The sequence below is a fragment of the Mastomys coucha genome, chromosome X (assembly GCF_008632895.1).
Source record: "Mastomys coucha isolate ucsf_1 chromosome X, UCSF_Mcou_1, whole genome shotgun sequence".
In the NCBI taxonomy this organism is placed as follows: Eukaryota; Metazoa; Chordata; class Mammalia; order Rodentia; family Muridae; genus Mastomys; species Mastomys coucha.
This window is the reverse complement of record NC_045030.1, coordinates 64,464,548-64,490,370: the sequence shown is the minus strand read 5'-3', so window position 1 is coordinate 64,490,370 and position 25,823 is coordinate 64,464,548. Positions and strand designations below refer to the sequence as shown.

The 25,823-nt window shown below is 37.9% G+C and overlaps 1 pseudogene; it reads right to left on the bottom strand.

Annotated features, from left to right (window-relative positions):
- LOC116086498 overlaps window positions 1-25,823 on the bottom strand; it is a 62,764-nt pseudogene that overhangs the window by 21,954 nt on the left and 14,987 nt on the right.

Below are 25,823 nucleotides of genomic sequence, written 5' to 3'. Positions count from 1 at the left end.
TTGTTCTCTTACAAGCCACCTCCCTAGTTAATCGTCTATGTTTCTTTTGGGTATATAAATAATTTTGAGACATATAAGCTGTTCTGAAAACCATAGTATAGTGTAAAAACATGAAATAAACAACACTAATAGAGAGGCCGAGATAGGAGAAGCAAAACTTCAAGACCCTTATGTTGTACACAGCAAGACACTGTCATAAACGAACAAGCTGACAGTGTATATAGATTGTACAATGTTGGACCTATTTCTCCAATTACCAAGTTAAAGAGACCATTGGAGGACAATCAACAAATTTCTAATTCAGAGAGTTAAAATTAAATCACACAAAGCTACACTATATTCCATCTACATTTGTTTTATTTGAGACAGGGTCTCACTTTATACCTCTGGATGTACTGAACTCACTATATAGACCATGCTGGCCTTGAACTCCCCGAGATCCTCCTGCCTCTGCCTCCAGAGTGCTTAGATTAAAGTTGTGTGCTAACATCTCACTCCTTTGTATAGGAAGGAAATAAAAAGTTTAGAAAGAATCATTGCTGGAAAAGTGCTAGAATAAACCTTCATTGGGTTATTTTATAAATGAATTTGTATGCCTGTGATGGTTTGTATATGCTTGGCCCAGGGAGTGGCACTGTTGGGAGGTGTGGCCTTGTTGGAGTAGGTGTGGCCTTGTGGTTGTGGGCTATAAGACCCTCATCCTAGCTGCCTGGGAGCCAGTCTTCCACTAGCAGCCTTCAGATGAAGATGTAGAACTCTCTCAGCTCTGCCTGCTGTGATATTCATGCACCATGCCTGTCTGGATGCTGCCATGCTCCCCTTTTGATGATAATGGACTGAATCTCTGAACCTATAAGCCAGCCCCAATTAAATACAGTAAAACCCTGACTAATACAATGCCCACTTTGCATTTCAATGCTGTCATTTAAAACTAGTAGAGGCTTATTTGCCAACTGTTTATTCTAACCCAATTGCTATCTTCCACAAAAGGATCCCGATAAACATTAGTATAGATAACCTATGAAACTTGAAGGTAGCATCTCTTTCACTGTAGAATTAGAAACTAGAGGTGGTGTATATTCCTAGGACAATAGTCACTATCTTGTGTTGTTGGTGAAATTTAACACAGAGTCTCCCAAAGTAGTCCTGGTTAGCCCAGAATTGACTATATATCTCAATCTAACTTCAAACTTGCAGTGAATCTCTGACTTTTACCTCCCAAGTGTTTGGATTGCAAGCACGTGTCACCATACCTGTCTACATTACCTCACTTCTTTCTTCCAAAAGTGAGAGACTTGTGCTTCGAATTCTTCCATGGACTTACTTTTGATCATCTGGATGGAAGACTTAAGAGAAGTCTGAAATATCTGTTTTCCTTGAGCTTTCTTCAAGTTGGACAAATCAGAAATGGAATATTTTAACAGAGTACAATATCAAATATAATCTTTGTTATCAACTAAAAGCATAAAGTTATAGTATTCCTATTTACTACTTTTAGCCATCTTTCTCTGTGTGTTCTTAAGCGAAAAAGTATCTGAATGGGTCAATGTCCCCTGTAACACGAAATGAAATGGCATAGCCATGTACCCCCCAATGTGGGTAATGGTACTACAAACCTCCATAGCACCACACATGAAGGGCAGGATTCTCACCTTAGACACTAATGGAATAATTCAAATAGTCACAATAATAATACATCATATTCACAATAAAAAACAATTACATCGACAGTTTTTATTATCCACTGAAAACAGCTAAATCTTATTCATTGCAAATCAACTATCAAGTATTGTCCTAAGCATTGTACACATGCTGTGTCATTTTTGTTTCTCCTTATATATGAGGTATTAGTATTATTACTTATTATTATTTTATAGATGAAGAAACCAAGACTTAAAGAAGTCAAATGGTGGCCATGGAATCCAGAGGCTGGCACTCTACGATTATTAGGATAAACTCCATCCAATGGATGTCACCCTATGCTCACCACTATAAGCTATGAATGTCATGTTTAAAATGTAAAGCTGCAGTGAATTATTAGGCAGTCATATGTTACATTCTTAATTCATAGATGATTAAGTGTATGCAATTTAAAATGTTGTACAGTGTTCCCATTGAACTAGGACCTCAGACCATGGCACAAGACTGACTCAATATTTTTATATGCTGACTTGGACCTTGTCCTCTAGGTCTTTCACATTGCCAAAGGATGGTTTTAGGGTTCTAACAGCTATTCATTAGCATATCTTTCTCAGCTAAACTCTCAACATCTCCAGGACTGACTAAGGCCTCCGTAGAGTTCTAATACAAGCATTTAACGTGTGGATGCAAAAATACTAAATTCCTGGCTATGATTTTTCACATAGGTTGCTTCTAAGTTAATCTCTCCCACTTTGTACTTGTAAAAACAGTTTAAAGTACCTGTTTAGATGCTAGTCTTTCTCTAAAGCCTTCTCTAATTATGCAGCTGGAAAGGACTTCTCTCATATCTAAAATTCACTTTAGACATTTCTAGTAGGATTTAAATAGTTCCCAAACAGGCAGAAGAATGTTTTACTAGGAGTCTCTCAGCTGCTCTGTGAACAATACATAACAACATACTTGAGATGAAAGGATTAACAACATGCCTAAGAAGGTACATGATAAGGATCTTACAACCACTGTTTCTCTACATTTAAAAACCCACCAAAATTATGACATACCCATGTGGCTCTATGAGTAGAACAACTTACTTATTCTACTAGCCCATGCTCTCCAAAATACGCTCTAAGCAAAGTACTTACATGTGCCATACACAACATGATTTTTCTTGCTGTTCAGCTTATAGCCAGTAGTATGTAACTTTTTATGATAGTTGTGGTTTGAATAAGAATGGCTCCCCATGGACTCATATATTTGCATGCTTAGTCACCATGAAATGAAACTCTTTGAAATAATTAGAAGGATTAGGAGGTGTGGCCTTACTGAAGGAGGGGTGGCTTTGTTGGAAAAAGTGTGTCGCTGGGGTTGCGTGGGGCAATGTAGGGCAGTGGCCTGTTCAGGCAACTTAGGCTCAGTCAAGTAATTGGCCTTGAGCCCTGGAGCCTCAGTGGGCATTTTTTCTGCTTGCAGGTGGTGGAAGGAGCTCAGCTATAACTCCTGAGTCTTTGGCTCCTACTTCAGTCACAACCTGTCACAGATGCCCCTGCAGGAGATGTGTGTTCTATCAGGCAGACAATGCCCCAAGCTCCCAGTATTCTAGCTGGACCCTACCCCCAGTCCTCTGACCACAGCTAGACATGCCATGCCTCATAAAATAAAAAGGGTGGTTTGCCCCTCCTCACTCTCTTGCTCTTTGTCTCTCTCTTGCTTCTTTTCTTCCTTTCTTGTTCTTGCTCCCTTGCCTTCTTTCTCCCTCTCTTGCTTTTGTTCCTCTCTTGCCTTCTTCCCCTCTCTCCTGTTCTTTCTTCTCTGTTCTTGCCTTCTTGATCTCTTGCTTTCTTCCTCTCCTTTCTCTCTCTCTCCTTCTCTTCTCCTCTCCTTCCTCTCCTTTCCTTCTCTCTACTTGTACCAGCCTATTTTCTCTTTCCTATAATAAAATATCTCATTTATACATTGTCTCATTTTTGACTAATGCATGCCCCGCCCACAGGCCATCAGCTGCAGAGAGATCCAGGCCTCAGCACCAGGAAGAGAAAGACCCAGGCTGCAGTAGTGGCCCACCCATGGTACAACAGGGTTGGGCTTTGAGGTTTGAAAAGCCTAAGCCAGGCCCTGGTTCTCTCTACCTATGGATCAGGATGTAACTCTCAGCCACTGCTCAAGCACCTGCCTGTACGCCACCATGCTCCTTGACGTGATAATGGACTAAACTTCTGAAACTGTAAGCAAGCCCCAATTAAATGATTCTTATGAGAGTTGCCTTGGTCATAACATCTCTTCACAGCAATAGAACAGTGACTAAGATTCCCATCTAACTCATGCTTTACATGATAGACCTTTCACAGAAGGCTTGAGTTTGAATCACTGGACAATTAAATGGCATGTTAATGGCAACTGTGTGAGGTGATACTTCAATACTTGTCAAAATTATTTTAATATATACATGTAGTTAAGGGCTGTATTATGTACCTTAAATATATATGGTTTTTGACAATTATACCTTAATAATTTTTTAAGGCAAAGGGGTAAGCAAGATGGCTCTCTAGGAAAGCCTGATTACTTGAGTTCAATCCCTAGAGTTCATGTAAAGGTGAAAATAGATAACAGACTCCATAAATTTATCCTCTTACCTCAATACATACATATCATATATGCACACGCAGAAAAAAAATCAGGTTTTTTTTTTTTTTTTAAGAAAAAGGTCACATATTGACCCTATACCTTTCAACAATAAGATCATAGTACTAGGGAGTTGACCTCAACTTATTTGGAACGTGGGCCCTAGGTCCTATGTTTGAATACCCACCTCACAGCCTCCAACATATATGCAGATATACTTAAGTGTCGCTTAACTGAACAGTCTTATCACTTTGAGTTAAATCCATGTTCTGGGTGCTCATATGGTAAAATTAAAATAAAAATGTTAAAGTACAAAAGAGAGGAAATAATTTCTCTGACCCAGAATAGCAATGGTGGTCTGTCTCCTTGTCTGTTAAGTACTATAAATTTAAATGATCTCTCTTGTTAGGGGAATCCATGACTCTACAGCAGAGACTCAAGACAATCATCTGTACCTGAAATGATTAATAACATTGATTCAAACTTGCTTTATCAGATTTTTAAAGATAGAGAATTCATTCAAGACCAGCTTGGGCTAGTTAGGTTTGAGCCATATGAAGGAGTCGCAGGCTTAGCAGTTGGGGAAGAAATCATCTCTTCACTAATAAGGAAATAAATATTTATCTGTAGTCAGAAGGGACAGGAAGCACTCAACAAAATCCCAAAATAGGTCAGCAGGAAACTTATGTACAGTGAACCCTCCGAGAACTGCAGGCTTGGTCAGGCTCTATAACAAAGAAATGAGCTAAAAATGATCAAGTTATCCATGAAATCAGTAGCCAAAAATAGGAGTGCTGATAGCAGAAATAATCATCTAGGATATTAAAGTACTAAGTCATCTATCCCATATCATTTACCAAATATTAGCTGAAAAATCTCAGGGTAGAAAGCCTGAGGTAATAGTGCAGAACATAAGAGTGCTTGTGGTTTTGGCTCTCCAATGTCCACATTAACAAAGCTGGGCATGACTGCATGCATCTGTAACCCCAATGATGGCAGCAGACAAGGGGTATGAAGACAAGCAGATCTGGGGGGAGGGGGGGAGGCTGTTGGCCAGGCAGTCTAGCAGAAAATTTGTGAGTTACAGGTGCAATGAAAGATCCTGTCTCAGGGAGTAAGGTAGAAAGCAATAAAGACACCCAATCTCCTCTAGTATCCACACCTCATCACATGGAGTAGGTGTAGAGTGCACTATCAAATGCCTAACACCATGAATGAAGAAGGCAGAGGCATAACTGCCTTCTTAAGCAGTGACAGATATCCTTTCATGTTCATCCCAGCCTACCTTTCTTTCTTCCTTTCTTTCCTTCTTTCTTTCTTTCTTTCTTTTACAAGACTAGGAACTTCATTTGCTTTCTCTGAAGGCATAGAAATATTTTTAACAAAATCATATGAGAAAATTTCTCATATTAAGAGATGAGAACAATCTAAAGAAAGAGATGTCAACAAACAAGAGACAAACAGAATATCAAATTGACCAAATAGTTATACTTGTACAGAACTAGAATGGGATTTATGTTTTTTATTGGATATATTCTTTATTTACATTTCAAATGTTATCCCCTTTCTCAGTTTCCCTCTCTCCGGAAACACCCTATCACATCCTCTATCCCCCTGCTACTTTGAGGGTGTTCCTACACCCACCCAACCCCAGATTCCCCTACAGTGTGGCATTTATTGAGCTTTCATAAGACCAACAACCTCTTCTCCCATTGATGCATGACAAGGCCGTCCTCTGCTACATATGCAGCTGGAGCCATAGGATTTATGTTTTATTCAAATAAAATATTCTAGTTTTTAGAAAATAATGTAGAACGATTGAACTTAGCTATTTATCTCTTAAAAATAGTTCTGGAGCAGCAGGAAAGAAACTCTCAATGACACATAGTAATCAAAACATAAGAAATAAAGGACATTAAAAGCTACAAGGGAAAAATATCAAGTAACACCTAAAGGCAGGCCCATTAGAATAGCATCTCACTTTTATTTTATATCTTAATTTTTAATGTGTGAAGATTTTGCCTTCATGTCTGTCTGTTTGATATATGTGTGTCTTGTGCCTATGGGATTCAGAAGATGGCATCAGATCCTCTTAAAAAGTATTTACAGGCAGCTGTCAACCACTATGTAGATGCCGAGAATAGAACACATGCCATCTTCAAGAGAAACCAATGCTTTTAGCCACTGAGCCATTTCTCCAACCTGCAGTATCAATGTGTTCAATGGAGACTGAAAGCTAGAAAAGCCTGGATGATTGTTTCACAAGTTCTGAGAGACCATACTACTGTAGCTAGCAAACTATATATGGAAAAAGAAATATTTCATGATAAAATAAATTGAAGATTACTTCAATTTATCCTATCCAGTAATCTAGCTCTATAGAAAGCACTAGAAAAATAGCTTCAGTCTGAAGAGAAGGTTAGCCTTATGTAAGAAGAAACAACAAGTAAATAATCTGAGAATAGTCAAAGGAGAGGAAAGAAACATACTAGAACAAAATAACACTGCTCATTAATAACTCTCAATATTAATGGTCTCATCTATCTAGTAAAAAGACATAGGCTAACAAACTGGACTAAAAAACAGTATCCATCATTCTGCTGTATCCAAGAAACACACTTCACCACCAAAGATAGATATCACCTTAAGGTAAAAGGATGGTAAAGATAATTCAAGCAAATGGTTCCAAGAAGCAAGCATGTGTAGCTATCATAATACCTGACAAACTAGTCTTCAAAACCAAAATCAATGAGAAAAGACAGGATAAAAAATACCTACCAAGAGGACAGCGCAATTCCTAGCATCTATGCACCAAACACAAGGGCACCCAATTTAAATACTACTAATGTAAAATGATATATTGACCTTAACACAGTGATAGTGGATAACTTTAACACACACTCTAGACAGGTCATCGAGACAAAAACTAAACAGACACATGCTGGAATTAAATAGCATCTTAAATCCAATAGACCTGGCAGGCATCTGCATAATATACCACCCAAGCACTAAAGGATATTCCTTCCTATAACCAGTTTCTGGAACTTTCTATAAAATCAGACATATATTAGAACACAAAGAACAGTTTAAAAGATAGAGGAAAATTGAAATAGTATCCTGTATCTTATCTGACTACAATGGGTTAAGGCTCGATGTTCACAACAACCAAAATAACAACAGAAAGTACATAAACCCATGGAAATTCAACAGCTCACAACAGGGTAAAAAATTGGTCAAGGTGGAAATCAAGAAGGAAATTTAAACCTTTTTAGAACTTAAGCCAAATTAACCAAAAGACAGAGGGAAGTTCCAAATTACTCAAATTAGAGATGAAAGGGGAGAAGTCAAGGAAACTCATAGAATCTTAAGGACATATTTTAAGAATCTGTTATTCCATCAAACTGGAAAACCTAAATTAAATAGATTAATTATCTGATATATCCAACCTATCAAAATTAAATCAAAATGAAACAAGTTAAACAAACTAACCCCAATGAAATAGAAGCAATAATTAAGCATCTCCCAACCAGGAAAAGAAAGGGGCTAAATGGAGTCAGCACAGCCTTCTACCAGACCTTCAAAGAACTAAGAATAATACTTCTCAAATTACTACACAGAAATAGAAAATGAAGGAACATTTCCAAACTCTAGGAAGCCACTGCTTTTTCATTACTCAAAATCTAGCAAAGGAGCCAGCCTGTTTAGCTTCTCTGTGACATGGATTGGGTGGGCAAAGTAAAATGACACTGAAAAACAGGCAAACCTGACACTCTGTAACTTGTTATTAATAGTTTGAAAAACAAAATTATGTCACTTTCATTTTAAGTTATCTTTTCAGCATCAATAATGACATTGGTGAAGATAATTAAACTGTAAAAGTAATCACTTCTCCAAATAACATTTGAGGTATAATACAATATGGAATGAATAGATGTGGATATGTGTATATCTGTGTAATACATATATAATTTGTGCCCCCAACTTTGGAACAACATTATCTCCAAATGATCTGGTACATGAATGAGAAAGCTGTACTTCAGAAAATGGGTAGGTGGGTTTATTTTCTAGAGCTTTTGATCATAAACTTAGGTAGTTCATTTGAGATGTGGCTTTTATCTTTCTTACAGCCCTGGCACTTATTCTCTTTTTGAAAAATATAGTTTGGCAATCACTAATCTGTTTTAAGCAAATGAAGCATTCTATGTCCCATTTACTACCTCATGATAAAGATAATTTATAAGTACAGGGAAATTTAGAGGATTTAAGAGAAAATGTCCAAATAAGTCTCTACTCTGGCTTAAAAATAAACTCCAATATGATTTCTGAAATGTTCTTATTTCTGCAAGGTATTGTGATTTCTGAAATAATGAAGTGTAGTACTTGAAAATCACATTTAATTTACTCAGAGGGAAGCAAGCTAATGCTGTGCAAGGTTGCTGGGGAAACAGAAAAGCTTCTTTAGGTCAGTGTTGTAGCAGAGAAGTAAGCTGATATTTCTCAATTTATTCACGGTCATAGCTCTAAATTCTTTCTGATTTTTAGCAACATAGTTCTAATTTTGCATTAAATATTCACATACCTCTTTAATCTTGTCTTACTTTTGGTATTTGATAGAGATTTCTGAAGCAATATATATATATATACATATATATATATATGAATTTAAGCTGCTCTTTATCACAAGCCCTGTGCATTCTATGTAATTCTCCTAAAGCCCAATCCCCCCCCAAAAAAAGAAAAAAAAGAAAAAATCCGGTTTCAGCCCCAGAGCAGCTCATTTTGGGCAATGGTAGACCATTTATCATTAAACTTTTAGATGAAATAAAATAAGTGTCCTATGCTTACAATGACATTAATTATTCAGATAATTCAAAAAAGCCCTGATTTATACTAAATACTTAGTTTTAATTAGCCAGAATTACATAAAGGAAGCAGGTAGTCTTAAGATGAGTGTTGGAAAAGGGACATGTGTGGCAGGCACGATTAGTTGCTTTCCCAATGTCCATTCTTCTTCCCCGTCTCCCATTGAGGCAAAACCACCTCCTCCTGATGCCAGATACCTGCAGCATTTTAATTTATTCTTGCAGCTAAGAAGTGACTGTATAACTGTGTCGTTTTTGACCAAGAAAGGCTTCAAGAAGTTAGCTGGGGGGTGGGGGTGGATTCCTCTGTAACCATAACAACAACAAAAGTGGGACTGGGAAGGATGCCCTCTCTTGCCTTCCATTTAACATGCCTCATGCTTCCCAGCCCCAACCACCCCCCCCCCCGCACACACACATGATGACTAGAGATGCTGCGACCATCCCACAGCCAAAAGGGGAGACAGTATCAACATTCCTAGTCTAACAGTAGAGACATTTTAAGTAATTCTAATGGCACTATTAAATCACTGAATTAAGCAATCTTCAAAGCACCCTCTGTGGCTGTGAGTAATAAGGTACCCTTAATATTTCAGTCACTCCTAGTCTAGTATGCTGGTACTTGTAGCCAAAATGACCACAATAACAAAAAAGAAAGAAAAAGAGAAATTCCTATAATTTTTGTTCTAAAATCTACAAATTATTTCCATGTGCTAAATCTACCTATAAATCAGAATGTCAGATCTATGAAAGTCTTTTAGAAATCAAGTACAATGTATTTTAAAGTTGGTGGGAGAATGATCTATGGGTTGTCCTTTCCCAACCTATAGACATTGTCTCACTTCCACATATGGAGATAATCACCACTGTGACACATTTCAGTGATGAGATTATACCATCTACGGGGCGTGTTTGGAAAGGAAGGGAGAAAGACATGAAAATGAGTATCATGAGTAACCAATGTAGTGCCATAACCTCATGTTTTAGATGAGGGAATAACAATCCAAGTGGTTTTTTTTTTTTTCAAAAGCAGTCCATAATAGGGAACATAGTGCCAAGTGGTTTCATTTGTTTGTTTGCATGCTTGTTTGTTTGTTTTTAAAGAGGACAAAAATCACATAGTTACCTAAATATGGACAAAACAAACCTATCTGACAAACACTGAGTGTGACCATTATTATTTGATGGTCAGCTGGGAACATCTATACATAGGAAGCAGAAAACTGTGATAAGTTCCTGACTGTCTGTCTATCAAGTTCAAACTCTCCTGCCACCATTTAAGAACTTTATACCCCAGGCATTCTCCAAAAGTCTTGCTGTATTTCTCCAAACTCCCCACTGTTTCCTTGCTGTTTAGTGTTAAATACATACTCTAGGTTTATCCAGCCAGCATCTTCCTAATCAGGAATGCCCTCCAGTTTTCATATTGACCTTTCAAATACTTATCAACCATTCTTGGTATCGTGTAAACATAAGTGCGAAATCCACTCAGATGCAACAACAAAAGATAACATTGCATTTTCCCTCTGCATTCTACATGTACAGTATGGTCTTCCTTCAAAACCTGCAATTAACATTTTAAAACAAAAATGAATGCCAGATATGGTGGTGCACGTCTCTAATCCTAGCACCCAAGAAGCAAAGGTAGGCAATCTCTGTGAGTTCAAGGCCAACCTTGTCTACATAGCAAGTTTCAGAACATATATATATATACATATATATATATATACATATATATATATATGTATCATATAAAATTTGAAACCAGACTGGTCTATATAAAGGGTTCTAGGACACTCAACACTACATAATAAAGAGACCAAGTCTCAAAAAAAAAAAACTAGTTAAATGAAATAGGAATTTAGTATAAAACTGGAAAACAGTAAAGTTGTAATCCATCTACCTCCTGATATAATACTCTACTTCTCTCTGAAATTGAGGACATCAGAATAGCTCTAAGCAAACTCAACACACACACACACACACACACACACACACACACACTCACATATACATACATACACACACCACTGCCACCACCACCAAAGAACCGAAAGTCCAGAGATAATTTCACATAGTGTCCCAACTTACATATGATGAAAACATGAGAACCAGAAGGCAATGTAGTTATTGGTTTAATGATCTTCAGGAAATAAAATTTGATCACAAATCATTACTAACTACCTATGAATTTAAAATCACATACTTAATATTAAAATCAAAATATTTCTAGATATTTACCAATCTAAGAACTTACTGTTAATTAAACTTGTTAATCTTTTTCTCTGCCTTTTCTTTTTCTACAGAAACATCCTTACTAACTCCTATTCTTGGCGAAATGAATGAATACTATGGCTGCAGCATAAAATAAAAGTATCAAAAACAAGAGAGCTTTTCATAAAATGATAGTTAACAGTGGATAGAAAACTTCCCAGGTCCTAAGAGATATAAAACTTGAAGTGCTATGGTAGAGAGTATGATGTGTAGCATTATTCTATTTTTATCTTGGGTGGGATAAATATAAATCATACAAACAAGGGCAGTGTGTCTTTCTAGGGAATTTACTAAATTAAGGGAAAGAAGTGATCTGTGGACTTTGGCTCCAGCTCTGCTTTTCCACTCTTAATAACTTGAGTGCTTTTTCTATCAAAAAATACTCTAATTTTGTTTTTTCACTTCTCTGGTAATTTATTAAAAAAAAAATAAAGGTCTATTCTTCTGATCAAATATGAACATTCTCTTTTTTTTGGCCATGTTTGTACTTGTGTTAACAGCTTAGTGAAAACTACATTGAATATTATAATCACCAGTAGTAAGACTAAAAAAGAAAACCATGCAAAGATGGAAGTTTTGAGACAAAGGGTGTGTTCCTGCTAAACAAAATCTCTGTATACAAACAAGGTTTAAGACAAGGAGAAGGGATTCATCAAACATGTTCTAAGTACATGGAACTTATACATACTAGTTGTTTGCTTATGTCTTTAAATAATGCATACATTATATTTTATATTACATATTTTGTTGTTATCTATTATTTTATTTTACACTTATTTTAATAGCACCCCAATATAATTTGACACTACGTATCACTAAGATTTCTTCTGCCTCAAAAATGGTCTCTAGGCTACTCAATTGAGAAAACCTGGATGGCATGATCTCTTGGCCCCTGTGGTAGTGACATTCCTGAGTAGAAGAGAATACCTGCCTCAAAAGATGCTACAAGGGAATTGAATGGGAAAATGAACAATTCACAATGAACAATTTCCTTCCTTTTATAATATCCAAAAACGTAGACAAGAAGGATGTTTTTTTCTGATTTTTCATTTTAGAGACAATATTTCAAAGTATAAACAAAATTGGGGAAAAAACTAATTTTATACACACACACACACACACACACACACACACACACACACCAGGCTAGTTTCTTGACATTCACAAAATTACTTTGGAAGTCATCTGACTGTCATTTTTCATGAAGGGCAAATGTGTGACACACTATGCCCAGCACAGAATGTATCAGAAACAGAGAAAGGGGCAGGTTTTCCTTTCTCATTTCAAAAATATGACATCATCTCACAAAGTTTGTTTAAAAATACTTAAATGAAAAACTGAATATCAGAAACCATGGAAGAAATATTTTTGTTTGTAGATGGTTCAGTCATTCATGTGAGTTAAGTATGTCTAGCCTTTTTCTTCCTCATTCGTCACACACAGACCTCCCAGCTGGCTATATCCCTGATGAGTAATAGTTTTTATAATGTTCTTATAAGTGATTGCTTGCAGCATCTTATAGTCTTATCTCAGCTTGTGCAGCTTCTCATTAATATTCTGTACATATGGAAGAGTTTTCTATATCATTGTCTATTAACAAGGAGAATAATCACTCATTCAGTTATCAAGCAGTCAGCAAAGACCTGGCCTTGTGCCCTTAGTGCAAAGAATCATGGGATATCAAGAAGGTTAAATGTAGTTGACATTATGATAGTTACATTTTTTTATATAATTAGAGTCCTATAACCAAGTTGATCAAAGATAAGCAAAGAAGTATTAAAGTCTTTTAGGGCTAAGAGACCATATTAGTAACTCTTTGTCTCTTAGCATAGTGGTAAAAGCCCATACTTCAACTAACACACACCAATGAGAATGAGGATTCTTCTATGGCAAACAAGAAAAGGTCATAAGTATACATATAAATAGAATATTATTGCAAAATAGCGTTTTAAAGAAATTGAGTTAAGTGATACCAAGAAAATCCAAACCTGAAATGCAACTGGGCATAAAGGGCAAGACACAGTGACTGAGAGAATCGCTCTCAGGGGACAAAGGTTCAGAAGAACTCCAAACAGACATTTCTTATTGCAAGCTTTTCTCTGTGTAATTTAGTAATTCAGTTCTCTAGCCATAGTTCCAGAATCTCTATGTATACACTTGATGAAATGTACATTACATATCAGCAATACAAGTTAAGGGCCAGATATAGGTTGGTATCACTTTAAATACATGGTACAATCTAACCCTGATATAGATAAAACTCATTTCAAAGCAAGATGACAACTCAGTTGTCAAAGCACTCTCTCTCTCAAGCCTGAGATAAAGCAAGAATGGAGTAGCCATGGAGTATGGATAGGATGAAACAAAAAGATTTACAGGAAAGAAAATTATAAACTGTGGAGCAGTTGGCAATGGGAATCAAGGGACAAGGTATGTAACAGTAGAGAAGAGAGAATCTCAGAGCTTACAGGTGAAGGATGTGAATTCTCTTTCTACTCTTACTTTCTACTGGTATTAACTTTAGCAGCTCTTTTTATATGTGTGTCAGGAAAGAGTGTGCTCATACACAGAGTTGGGATGGTGTTATCAGTTCTGAGTATTAACAGATGAACTATTCATACAAGTTTTCAGCCATCAATGATAATGGAGAAGTACAGGTACCCCATAGAGAACAGAATATACCGGTAAGAGAACGGGTGTGTATAAGGATGTAGTAACGGCCTCAGAGTGCCAAGGGGACCAGTGTTCTCTAGTACCCATTCTTCTATTCATAATAAAGGCTCACACAAAGGCTAGAAGCTAGGGAGGGGTCTTCCATACGGAAACATTCTCATTTAGTGTCCTCAAAATTGACAAGAGTCATTCCTTGGTTGAGGAGAGGCACTGATGTGTAATATTAGCAGACATTCATGAAACCATGCCATCTGCATAGAAGGCTCCTTTGCCTCACACTTGAACAAGGCCACAGATCCTGCTTCCCAGGAATCTTGACTCTGGTAGTTGTATTTTCTCTCTAGACTCCTTCAGTGCTAACCAAGTGGAACATAGCTTGGGCTTGCCCACAAGTAAACTCATGAACCAAGAAAGGCAAAGCTGGAAAATTCTGGGGCCCTAAATATAATGCTTATCTCCACAAAATGTGTTGCTTGGCAAGAGGACACAGTAGAAACAGTTGATATCAATCCTCCAAAGCAATAAGGCTTCAAGAAACATTTCTTTTCTCAGCACGTAATTAATAGAATTTAGGCTGAATACATAACAGACCCAACTCTAGGAATAAAAGTATATAACAAAAGATTCATGAGCAATAACTCCTTAAACTCAAGCTAGCCAATTACAAGATATACCTAATCTCTCAATAGAGTTACATACAAGCTGAAGACATCAGAAAGGTGTATTTTTTACTTTTCTGTTGTGATAAACATCATAACCAAAAGTGACTTACGGAAAAAAGAGTTTATTTGGGCTTGTGATTCCAGAGAGAAAAAAAAAATCCATCTTGATGGCAGGAGGCAATGGCAATGGGAGCCGGAACCTAAGCAATCACATCTTAAAGAAAGATGGCAGAAAGAGCAAACTGTCAGTATAATCATTTACGAATGCTTAAGGTCTGCCCCTAGTGACACATTTTGTATAGAAAAGCTCTACCTCCTGAAGGGACCATAACCTTCCCAAACAGCAACTCCAACTGGGAAGCAAGCGTGCAAATACACCTATGAGATGTCTCCATTCACACTTCCACAGCAGAAGACTAGAAGGTAGAGACACCAAGAAAACACCTATGACATAATCATGTATTCAAACTGTAAAGAAACAATGTATTCAGGTGCTCTCAAGAACTTTCAGTGAATGGATGAGATGACAAGTACCAGCTGGAGTGAAAAGAAACTACCATAGTGTCTGATGGTAAATGGAGCCACAAGTCCCATTTATTTCTTTCACAGGGATCTATCAACCACTTATGTCCATTACAGCCAATTGACACATTCTGTGACATAGATCTGAAAATACTATAGATGTAGCTTGGTGGTAAAAGTCTTCTATAGCATAATTAAGGGGCTGAATTCCATCCCCTAAAACAGAAAATGAAAACCCATGGTGTTTACAAATAGACAAAGGCAAGAGAAAAAACAGACAGATCCATAGAGAAACTATAAAGGATCCAGAAATATGATGCATTAGGGAAATGTGGCTGTTACTCGTAGTTCAGAAAATCAATTTACTGAGTAATCTCTAGAAATTATGTTCTCTTTACCTGAGTGTGTTGAGAATGATGAGCAGAGGTGCATGGGATGGTGAGTAAGTCTAGTTAATTTTGGATGATTGCTTTCCATTCCTGCAGTTTATTTTCCTCTACTAGAAGTTAGTAAGCAAATTAACTGTTGATAATGGCTTTTATTTAGAAATATATTATAGGGCTGTCATAGCAGCCAAGCAGGTAAAGGCACTTGCCATGCAAGCCTAGTAACATGAGTTTAATCCTCCAAACCCATATATGGGTGGAAGGAAAGAAGTAACTCCCCAAAGTTGTTCTCCGACTTTCACATGTGCACAATGTATGCTTGACACTCCCCCCTACACACATCTACAACATACACAACAGAGATAGATCATACATTTTAAAGGTAAAAAGTAAAATTTCAGTTTCTTCTCAGCTATACATAATTACAAATGGTACTATTAATGTTGATTGAAATACACAGCTGAAACACAATTACTATCTTATATGAAATTTTTACAATGTGTACCAGAGGTTGGGGACAGTGAGGAGGAGAGATGGACAAAAGCTGCTCAACAGAGACTAAATTATAGTTATATAGGAATAAGACATTTCAGTATGCTATTGAATGCTAGGGCTACTATAGATAATGAAACCATAAATAATGAAATATAGACAATGAAAATATTTGAGGAAACATATGCTTAAACTATGACACCATGTGTACAGGCACTACGACCTAAGATAGTATCTCATGCATGTGTGCAATTTGCATGTGTTAATTTAATGTTTCCAAGGGGGGAAAACAAAAAGATGGTTAAAAGGCAAGCTACAATCTTTTCCACAGGAATATTCAGTAAAAAGCAAAAATATTTTTATGATCTAAAAAGAAACCAGAACTTGAGAACATGAAAAGGCACACATGAAAAGAACCTTTGAATTTCAGATTTATTTTGTTTATGTATGTGCATATGTATATCAGCCACAGGGCATGTGGATACCAGAGGACAACTTGTAAGAATTAATCACTTCCTCTCACCATGTGATCTTAGGCATCAAACTCCTGTCAATGGCTTACTGGCAAGCCATTCTACCAGCTGATCCAGTGCAGTGGCCCCAATTTTGTGTATACTGTGAGATGTGCACATGTGAGCAGACAAGCCATAGCACATTGAGGAGGCTAAAAGAAAACTTCCCATGATTAGTTCTCTCCATTCACCTTTGCTTAGGAGATCTAACACAGGCCAAGAGAAAAAGATTTGTAAGTCACATATTTGATAGTGACCTTGAACTAGGAATGCATAAAAATGCTTCCATCTCAATAATAAGGAATCTAAGAACTCAGTGGAAGCACAGAAGTGACCTCACAGATGGTCATCTGTCAATGCAGAACATCAGTTCAGAAAATGCAACTCTTTAGTGATGTATTTCTTAATGTACATGCATTAATTTTTGTGTGTATATGTGCACGCACATGTATGCATGCATTTACGTGGTATGCATGTTCATACAACATTGACTGTATGTATATGAGAGGACAACTTGACAGTGTCAGTTCTCTCCTTCTACCATGTGGATCCCAGAGACTGAACTCTGGTCATCACACTTGGTGGCAAGTACCTTTACTTACTCGGCAATCTTGAGGGTCCTGAATGTCTTTTAATGTTGGTAAATTATGAATTAAGAGGAACGTTTTCAATGACATGTTCAATGTCAATGAAGTCCTACGTGTAATGTCAGATTTAATGGTGAAATATTAAATATTGATCTTTACTACCAGTAGTAAGATAAAAGAGATACATTCCTGATATTGGCATTTAATAATTTTTAGAAAACAAGTCATTGAAAATAAAAAATGGAAAAAAATAATGTTTCTTCCATAAGAAATAATAATAATGAATTGCTTGTATAGAAACCCTAAGAAATGTATACAAAAGAACTTTAAAAGCAAAATATTCATAGATTGAAGAAGCTGAGAAAGTAAATATAATAATTCTCTCCAAATTAATATTTAAGTTTAATGGAATCATATAGACACACCAAAAAAATGGAACAAACATGCTCATAGCAGCCATATTTATATCACATAAAAACTAGATACAACCTAGACTTCCTTCACCAGGTCAATGTATAAACAAACATTGTTTGATTCAGACCCTGAACTAATCCCCAGCAACAAAAATAAAGGAATATTTATTAAATACAACCTGGATAAATCTCCAGAGAATTACACTAAATTTAAAAAAAAAAAAAAAAAAAAAAAAAAAAAAAAAAAAAAAACTAGTCCTGAAAGGCTACATTCTGTATGATTCTATTGCATAGCATTTTGAAATGACACATTTACAGAAATGTAGAATAGATTAGTATTTGCTGGTGGTAAAGGAAGGGCTAATGAGAGAGAGCAGAAAAGGCTGCAAAGGGCAGTGGGAGGGACCTTTTGAGCAACAGAAACTTTGCCGTTGATTGCAGCAGTGTTGCTATCCTGGTATTCATTACTCATTGTTACGTGGTACTAGTGGGTATAACTATATAAAGGAGTATATTCTTTATTACAACTGCATGTGAAACCACACTTACCTTAATTAGTAGTTCTGGAAAAAATAAGTCAATTAAATGAGAAGAGTATTTACTCATAAATACAGACTGGAGGCTGAAGAAGTGGGAGAGATGGTTCACAGGTAAAGGCATTTGGTGAGAAACCTGGTAACCTGAGTTCCTTCCTCAGGATCCATATGGTAGAAAGAGAAAGCTGTTCTCTAACAGTGAAATGTGCAGACACATACATGCAGATGTATACACACCCACATATGCACACCTACACATACATAAACACAAACGCACATGCATGTACACACAAGCACACCCACATTGTCACTCACACACAATAAAATAAATGTAATTTTTATTTAAATGAAATAAACATTATTAGTCACGAGGGAAATAACTAAAACCACGATCAGATGGGTGGGTAAAGACTTAGGAAAGTATGGTTAGTAAATGGAATAACTGCTCTTCCTCTCACCGGTGCTGGAGATTAATGATTGTTATCAGCTTGAAAATAGGCCCCGTACTTAAGTTAATACCAAAATTTTAATTCTATTTTCAAGTACTGCATCCAAATAAAATGAAATTACAGAGTTAAAGATTTGTATAGTAGTGTTTAAAGTGTCATTATTCATAATTTCCAAAAGGTAGAGAATAATCCAAATGCCCATCATCAGTTTAATGAATCAGTTCCATTCTCTACCCATAGAGCTGAATGGTACTCAACAAAATGGATGAACTATTGATATTCAGCAATACTATTCTGAGAACTGGGCTCTGGACACAAAGACTACATGTACAGTTCCTTTCATACCAAATTTTCCAGCCCCTGCCACACCGGATCTAGCAATATGTAAAAAAGATAATATAATCTATAGCATGGAAAAGGAGTGAGCAGTTAATTTGAGGCTGCAAGGGGAAGGCAGAAATAGGAGGAGATAAAGACGCCTTTCCAGTGATAAACATGTCTTGTGTTCGAAGGGCTGCTTATAATAATATATGTACTTGGCAAAAACAAAAAAAAATGCTTGATCTATGGACCACTTAATATACATATTATGCTTTAATAAAACTGATAGAAAACAAAAACAATCAGCAGGCTCTGATAATTCAGATACCACAAAAGAGCACAAAAGAGCTCAGCCCAGATATCATGATTTTCAAAGATTAAGGAAAAAATATCCCAGAAACTTTACACAGCCTAACCTGATCTTCTGAAATAGCTTATAAAACAGATGACCAAGTTTGATAATAAACACTATGTATAAACATAGACACGGTTTCCAAAATGAATTGTGTCTGTCTGTCAGCCTGTCTGTGTATGTTCTTTTTTCTTTTTTTTTTTATTAGATATTTTCTTTATTTACTTTGCAAATGTTATTCTCTTTCCTGGTTTCCCCTCCGGGGGAAAAAAAAAACCTATTCCCTGCCCCCTGCCCCTGCTCACCAACCCACCCTCCCTCTCCTGCTTCCTGGACCTGGTATTCCCATACACTGGGGCATAGAACCTTCACAGGACCAACTAGGCCATTCTCTGCTACATATTGCAGCTGGGGCCATGAGTCCCACCATGTGTACTCTTTGGTTGGTGGTTTAGTCCCTGGGAACTCAGGGGGTACTAGTTAGTTCATATTGTTGTTCATCCTAAGAGGCTGCAAACCCTTCAGATTCTTGGGTTCTTTCTCTAGTTCCTTCATTGGGGACCCTGTGTTCAGTCCAATGGATGGCTGTGTACCTCTACTTCTGTATTAGTCGGGTACTGTCAGAGCCTCTCTGGACACAGCTATATCAGGCTCCTGTCAGCCAGCACTTGCTGGCATCCACAATACTGGCTGGGTTTTGTGATTGTATATGGGAAGGATTCCCAGGTGGGGCAATCTCTGGATTGTCTTTTCTTCAGTCTCTGCTCCATAGTTTGTCTCTGCAACTCCTTCCATGGGTATTTTGTTCCCTCTTCTAAGAAGGATCAAAGTATCCACACTTTGGTCTTCCTTCTTGAGCATCTTGTGGTTTGTGGATTGTACTTTGGGTGTTCCAATCTTCTCGGCTAATATCCACTTATCAGAGAGTGCATACCATGTATGTTCTTTTGTGATTGGTTTACCTCACTCAGGATGATATTCTCCAGATCCATCCTTTTTCCCTAAGAATTTATAAATTCATTGTTTTTAATAGCTGAGTAGTACTCCATAGTGTAGATGTACCACATTTTCTATATCCATTTCTCTGTTGAGGAACATCTGCATTCTTTCCAGTTTCTGGCTACTATAAATAAGGCTGCTATGAACATAGTGGAGCATGTGTCCTTATTACATGTTGGAGCATCTTCTGGGTATATGCCCAGGATTGGTATTGCTAGAATTCAAGACCCAGAAATGAACCCACACACCTATGGTCACTTGATCTTTGACAAAGGAGCTAAATCCATCCAGTGGGAAAAAAAAGACAGCATTTTCAACAAAGGTGTTAGCTCAACTGGTGGTTAGCATGTAGAAGAATGCAAGTCATCCATTCCTATCTCCTTGTTCAAAGCTCAAGTCCAAGTGGATCAAGGACCTCCACATAAAACCAGATACATTGAAACTAATAGAAAAGAAAGTTGGGAAGAGCCTCGAGCACATGGGCACAGGGGAAAATTTCCTGAACAGGACACCAATAGCTTATGCTCTATGATCAAGAATTGACAAATGGGACCTCATAAAACTACAAACCTTCTGTAAGGCAAAGGACACTGTCAATAGGACAAAATGGCAACCAACAGATTGCGAAAAGATCTTTACCAATCCTACATCCTATAGAGGGCTAATAACCAATATATACAAAGAACTCAAGAAGTCAGACTCCAGAAAAAGAAATAACCCTATTAAAAATGGGGAACTGAGCTAAACAGAGAATTCTCAACTGAGGAAACTCAAATGGCTGAGAAGCACCTAAAGAAATGTTCAACATCCTTAGTCATCAGGGAAATGCAAATCTAAACAATCCTGAGATTCCACCTCAAACCAGTCAGAATGGCTAAGATCAAAAACTCAGGTGACAGCAGATGCTGGCGAGGATGTGGAGAAAGAGGAACATTACTTCATTGCTGGTGGGATTGCAAACTGGTACAACCACTCTGGAAATCAGTTTGGCAGTTCCTCAGAGAATTGGACATAGTACTACCTGTGTATGGTCTTATAAAATGTGATGGTTTGAATGAGAATGGCCACCAGAGACTCAGATATTTGTCTGTTTTCCAGTGAGAGGAACTATTTGAGAATGATTAGTAGGTGAGACCTTGTTGAGAAGATGTATCATTGGAGGTGGGCTTAGAGGTTTCAAAAGTCCATATAAGGCCCCGTCTTTGTTTCTCATTGTCTCTTTCTCCCCTGCCCTGTGTGTGTGTGTGTGTGTGTGTGTGTGTGTGTGTGTGTCTGTGTCTGTGTCTGTGTCTGTGTCTGTGTCTGTGTATGTCTGTGTCTGTGTGTGTTGTATCTGTCCATGTGCAACTTTCAGATCGTATGTGAGCTCTCAGCTAAAGCACAGCACTATGCCTTTCTTCCTGTGTGTGGCCATGGTTCCTAATATAATAGTGGACTAACCCTCTGAAACTATAAGCAAGCCCTCAACTAAATGCTCCTATTTATATATTTCCTTGGTCATGGTATTTTGTTTTGTTATTTTTTGATTATTTGGTTGTTTGTGTTGTCCTTTTTTTTTTCTTTAGACAGGTTTCTCTTTGTAGTCCAGATTTTCCGAGAATTCAATCTCTAAACCAGGTTGGCCTCGAACTCACAGAGATCTGTCTGCCTCTGCCTCCCAAGTGTTGGGAGTAAAGGTGCGCACCACCACTGCTAGGCAGGTCCTGGTTTTCTTTACACCAACAGAACAGTAGCTAAGAGATATAGTGTGACAGTAGTAAAGCACAGGGGCTACCAAGCAGTGACTATCAATCTTTGGAAGACACCTAAAATGCTAATTTCCTGCATGGTAGCACATGAGTAACTCTATCACAAACTCAATCTGCATCCAGACAGTGATCCACCTAGACAGGGGGCCAGACTCTATGAAACAGTTCACAAATATTCATGCAAATTGTTTCTGTAGTGTGTCCTGAAATTTTTACACTTCTTGAAGTCAAAACCATTAGGAGCTGTAGACATCTTCCAAAGCTTCTCTCTTGTATTTCCCTCCTGTAGAAATTAAATATTCCTCTCCTAGCAACCTGATAGAATAGAACTGGAAATTAACAATATAAACACAGTTTTAGAGGCCCCCCAAATAATAATTGCAAATAATGCAAAAGCAGAATGAAATGGTACCTGTGGATATGGTTACATAAAGCTTGAAGCAACGCCAATAACAATATGAAATATAGCAATAAAAATGATGCTCAGTAATTAGGGCACTTGTTGCACTTATAAAGATCTGGGTTTGGTTCTCAGCACTATCTAGAACCATGCACATGGCATGTTTGCATGCAGGCAAAAATATCCATACATAAAATATAAAAATAAATAAATAAATAGATAGATACATATAAATTATTTTCCTTTGTAAAAAGAGTTTCACTATGACTGGGGCTTAATTGCTTAAGTCTCGAGTTTATACATTGAAGTCATCCATCCCCCTGTTGCCATAACCATAATTGAACACAAAGTGTAAGACACCCCGATGGTGAGTTCTAACCCAGTACAGCTGGTGTTTTAGTTAAGGTTTCTGTTCCTGTGATAAAATGCTATAATGCCAATACCAAAACAACTGGTAGAGTAAAAAGTCTATTTAGCTTACACTACCACATCACTATCCATCACTGAGGGAAATCAGGGCAGGAACTTAAATAAGATAGGAACCTAGAGGCAGGAGCTGATGCAGAGGCAATGGAAGGGTGCTTCTTACTGGCTTGCTCCCCTATGGCTTGCTCAGCCTGCTTTCTTATAGAACGCAGGACCACTAGCCCAAGATACCACTTCCTACAATGAGCTGGGCTGTCCCACATCAATCATCAATTAAGAAAATTCACCAACGTCTTGCTCACAGGCCAGTTTGAAGGGAGCATTTTCTCACTTGTAATTCTCTATTCCCAAATGACTCTGGCTTGTGTCAAGCTGACATAAAACTAGCCAGCACAACTGACCCCCTTGTCAACTTGACACACAAACACATCAATTGTTAAGCCACAAATATTGCTTCCTCATTAATCTCCAAGATCTATCATTAAAAATATAAAAAACAACCAGGCATGGTGGCGCATGCCTTTAATACCAGCACTCCTGGAAGCACAGGCAGGCAGATCGCTGTGAGTTCAAGTTCAGACTGGTCTACAAAGTGAGTTCAGGATAGCCAGGGAAATATTACACAATGAAACTCTGTCTCAAAACAAACAAACAAACAAACAAATAAAACCACGAATAACTTTAAAAGTCTCTCAGTCTTTAGAAATCCAAATACATTAAAAGGTCAGTCCCTTTAAAATACCCAGACTCTTTGAAAATCCAAAACCTCTTTTAAAAATTCAAAATTTCTCAATTGTGGACTCCTATTAAAATTAAAAATAAGTTAAATACTTTCTGACTTCAACAGGCAAGAACCAGAGCACAGTCATAATCATATCAAAGCAAAACCCAAACTCCCAATGTGTAAATAAAACATTATTTAATGTCCTGGATCTACTCACCATCTCCTGGACTCCTCCAGGGACTTAGGTCACTTCTCCAGCTCTACCCACTGCAGTGCACACAGTTTTTCTTTTAAGGGAAGGCTGGCTCCACCCGACTGCTGCTGTTGTTCTTGGTAGTCATCCCATGGTAGTGACATCTCCAAAATACTGGGGTCTATGCTCCAACATGGCTGTACTGCACCAGTAGCTTCTCCTGTGTTCTTTTTACAGTGCCAAGCCTCAACTTCTCTGCTTGACTCCTTCAATCCTGGGCCTTCAACTGCTGGTGCAGTTGCACCTTCTCCAATGGCCTCTCTCAGTGCCCAGCCTCAGCTGTAGCTCTCTTTGACCTCTTCATGCCTTCAAAACCAGTACCACCTGGGTGACTCTTACATTGCCAAGTTCAGCTGCCAGAACAAGGTACAACCTTAGCAGCTTCTGGAACACAGCTTCTGTGTGCTGCCTTTCAGGAAACACTTCTCAACTATTTCACCACAATGATGTTGGACTCTTCTTAATCACTGCTAATTTCTGAGCTCCAGATGACCAGTGTCAATTGGCACAGTAAAATGAAAGTTTAACTTTAATGGTTCTCGTATTTGTTAACCACAGCAAATTCTTCAGCCCCAGCTGACCAGACACCACAGATTCTTCACCTAAATGGCCTGGTAGAGTCTGTGCTTCTCTCTAAAACTTCAGAAGCCAGTCCTCCATCGTCTGCACTGCTCTCAACATTCTTATCTTCCAAGCTCCTATAGAACAGCTCACTAAGCTCTCAATACCCAATGGATTTTCTAGTCCAAAGTTCCAAAGTCCTTCCACAATCCTCCTCAAAGCAGCACGGGCAGCTCTGTCACACCAACTCGTGTCTTAGTTAGGGTTAGTGTTGCTGTGATGAAACACCATGACCAAAAGCAACTTAGGGAGGAAAGGGTTTACACTTCACACCACATTTAGCTTACACTTACAGATCATAGTCCACCAATGAAGGAAGTTGGGACAGGAACTCAAATAGGACAGGAACCTGCAGACAGGAGCTGATGCAGAAGCCATGGATTGGTGCTGCTTACTAGATTGTTTCCTATGGCTTGCTTAACCTACTTTCCTATAGAACCTAGTACCACCAGCCTGGGGATGGCGCCACTCACAATGAGCTGGGTGTTTACCCAGCAATCACTAGTTAGAAAAATGGTCTATAGACTTACCTGCAGGCAAACTTTATAGATGCATTTTTCTCCTGTGAGAGTTCCCTGTCCCCGATGATTCTAGATTTTGCCAAGTTAATATAATACTAGCCAACACAACTGATATCCTCATAAAGAAGGAAATTCAAACACAGGCATATATCCCTATAGACGTGAAAACACTGCTGCCTCTAAATTAGTGAGAGACCTCATAAGATATCAACTATGTCCATGTTTCCTTCTTCAGGAGAAAACCTCCCCATACCAAAGAGGTGAGAAAGTAGGGGTGAAGGCTCCATGTAAGTACCAGCTCAAATTCTCCATGTTCAATGAGTTGTGTAGGTGTTGTCATCTGCAATGAGGCCCCTCTTTCAGTTTGTGGAGAGCAACCCTGTGTATTATCCTGGGTTGTTTGGAGGATTTTCATGGGATCCTCTTGGGCAACAAGTCACTGTGAGCCCTGGCTAGCTACAAGAGATGGCCAGTTGAAACTCCATATGCCCCATTACTAGAAGTCCTCAATAGGATCACCTTTACAAAGTTTTGGAAGTTTTCACTGCACTAGGTTTCCACAACACTCTCCAAAAGCCCCTCCAATTCCAACTATCTCTTCTTGCATTCTCTTTACCCCATTTCCCTGCCCATCTGACATCCCTACCCACTCCAGCATGCTCTAACCCTTCCTATTCCCAGTCTACCCATAAGTATATAGTCTATCTCCCCCTCCCAGGGAGACCCACATGTCCTCCCTAGACCCCTTCTCTTTACCTAATATCTTAGTTAGGGTTCTACTGCTGTGAACAGACACCATGACCAAGGCAACTCTTATAAAAACAACATTT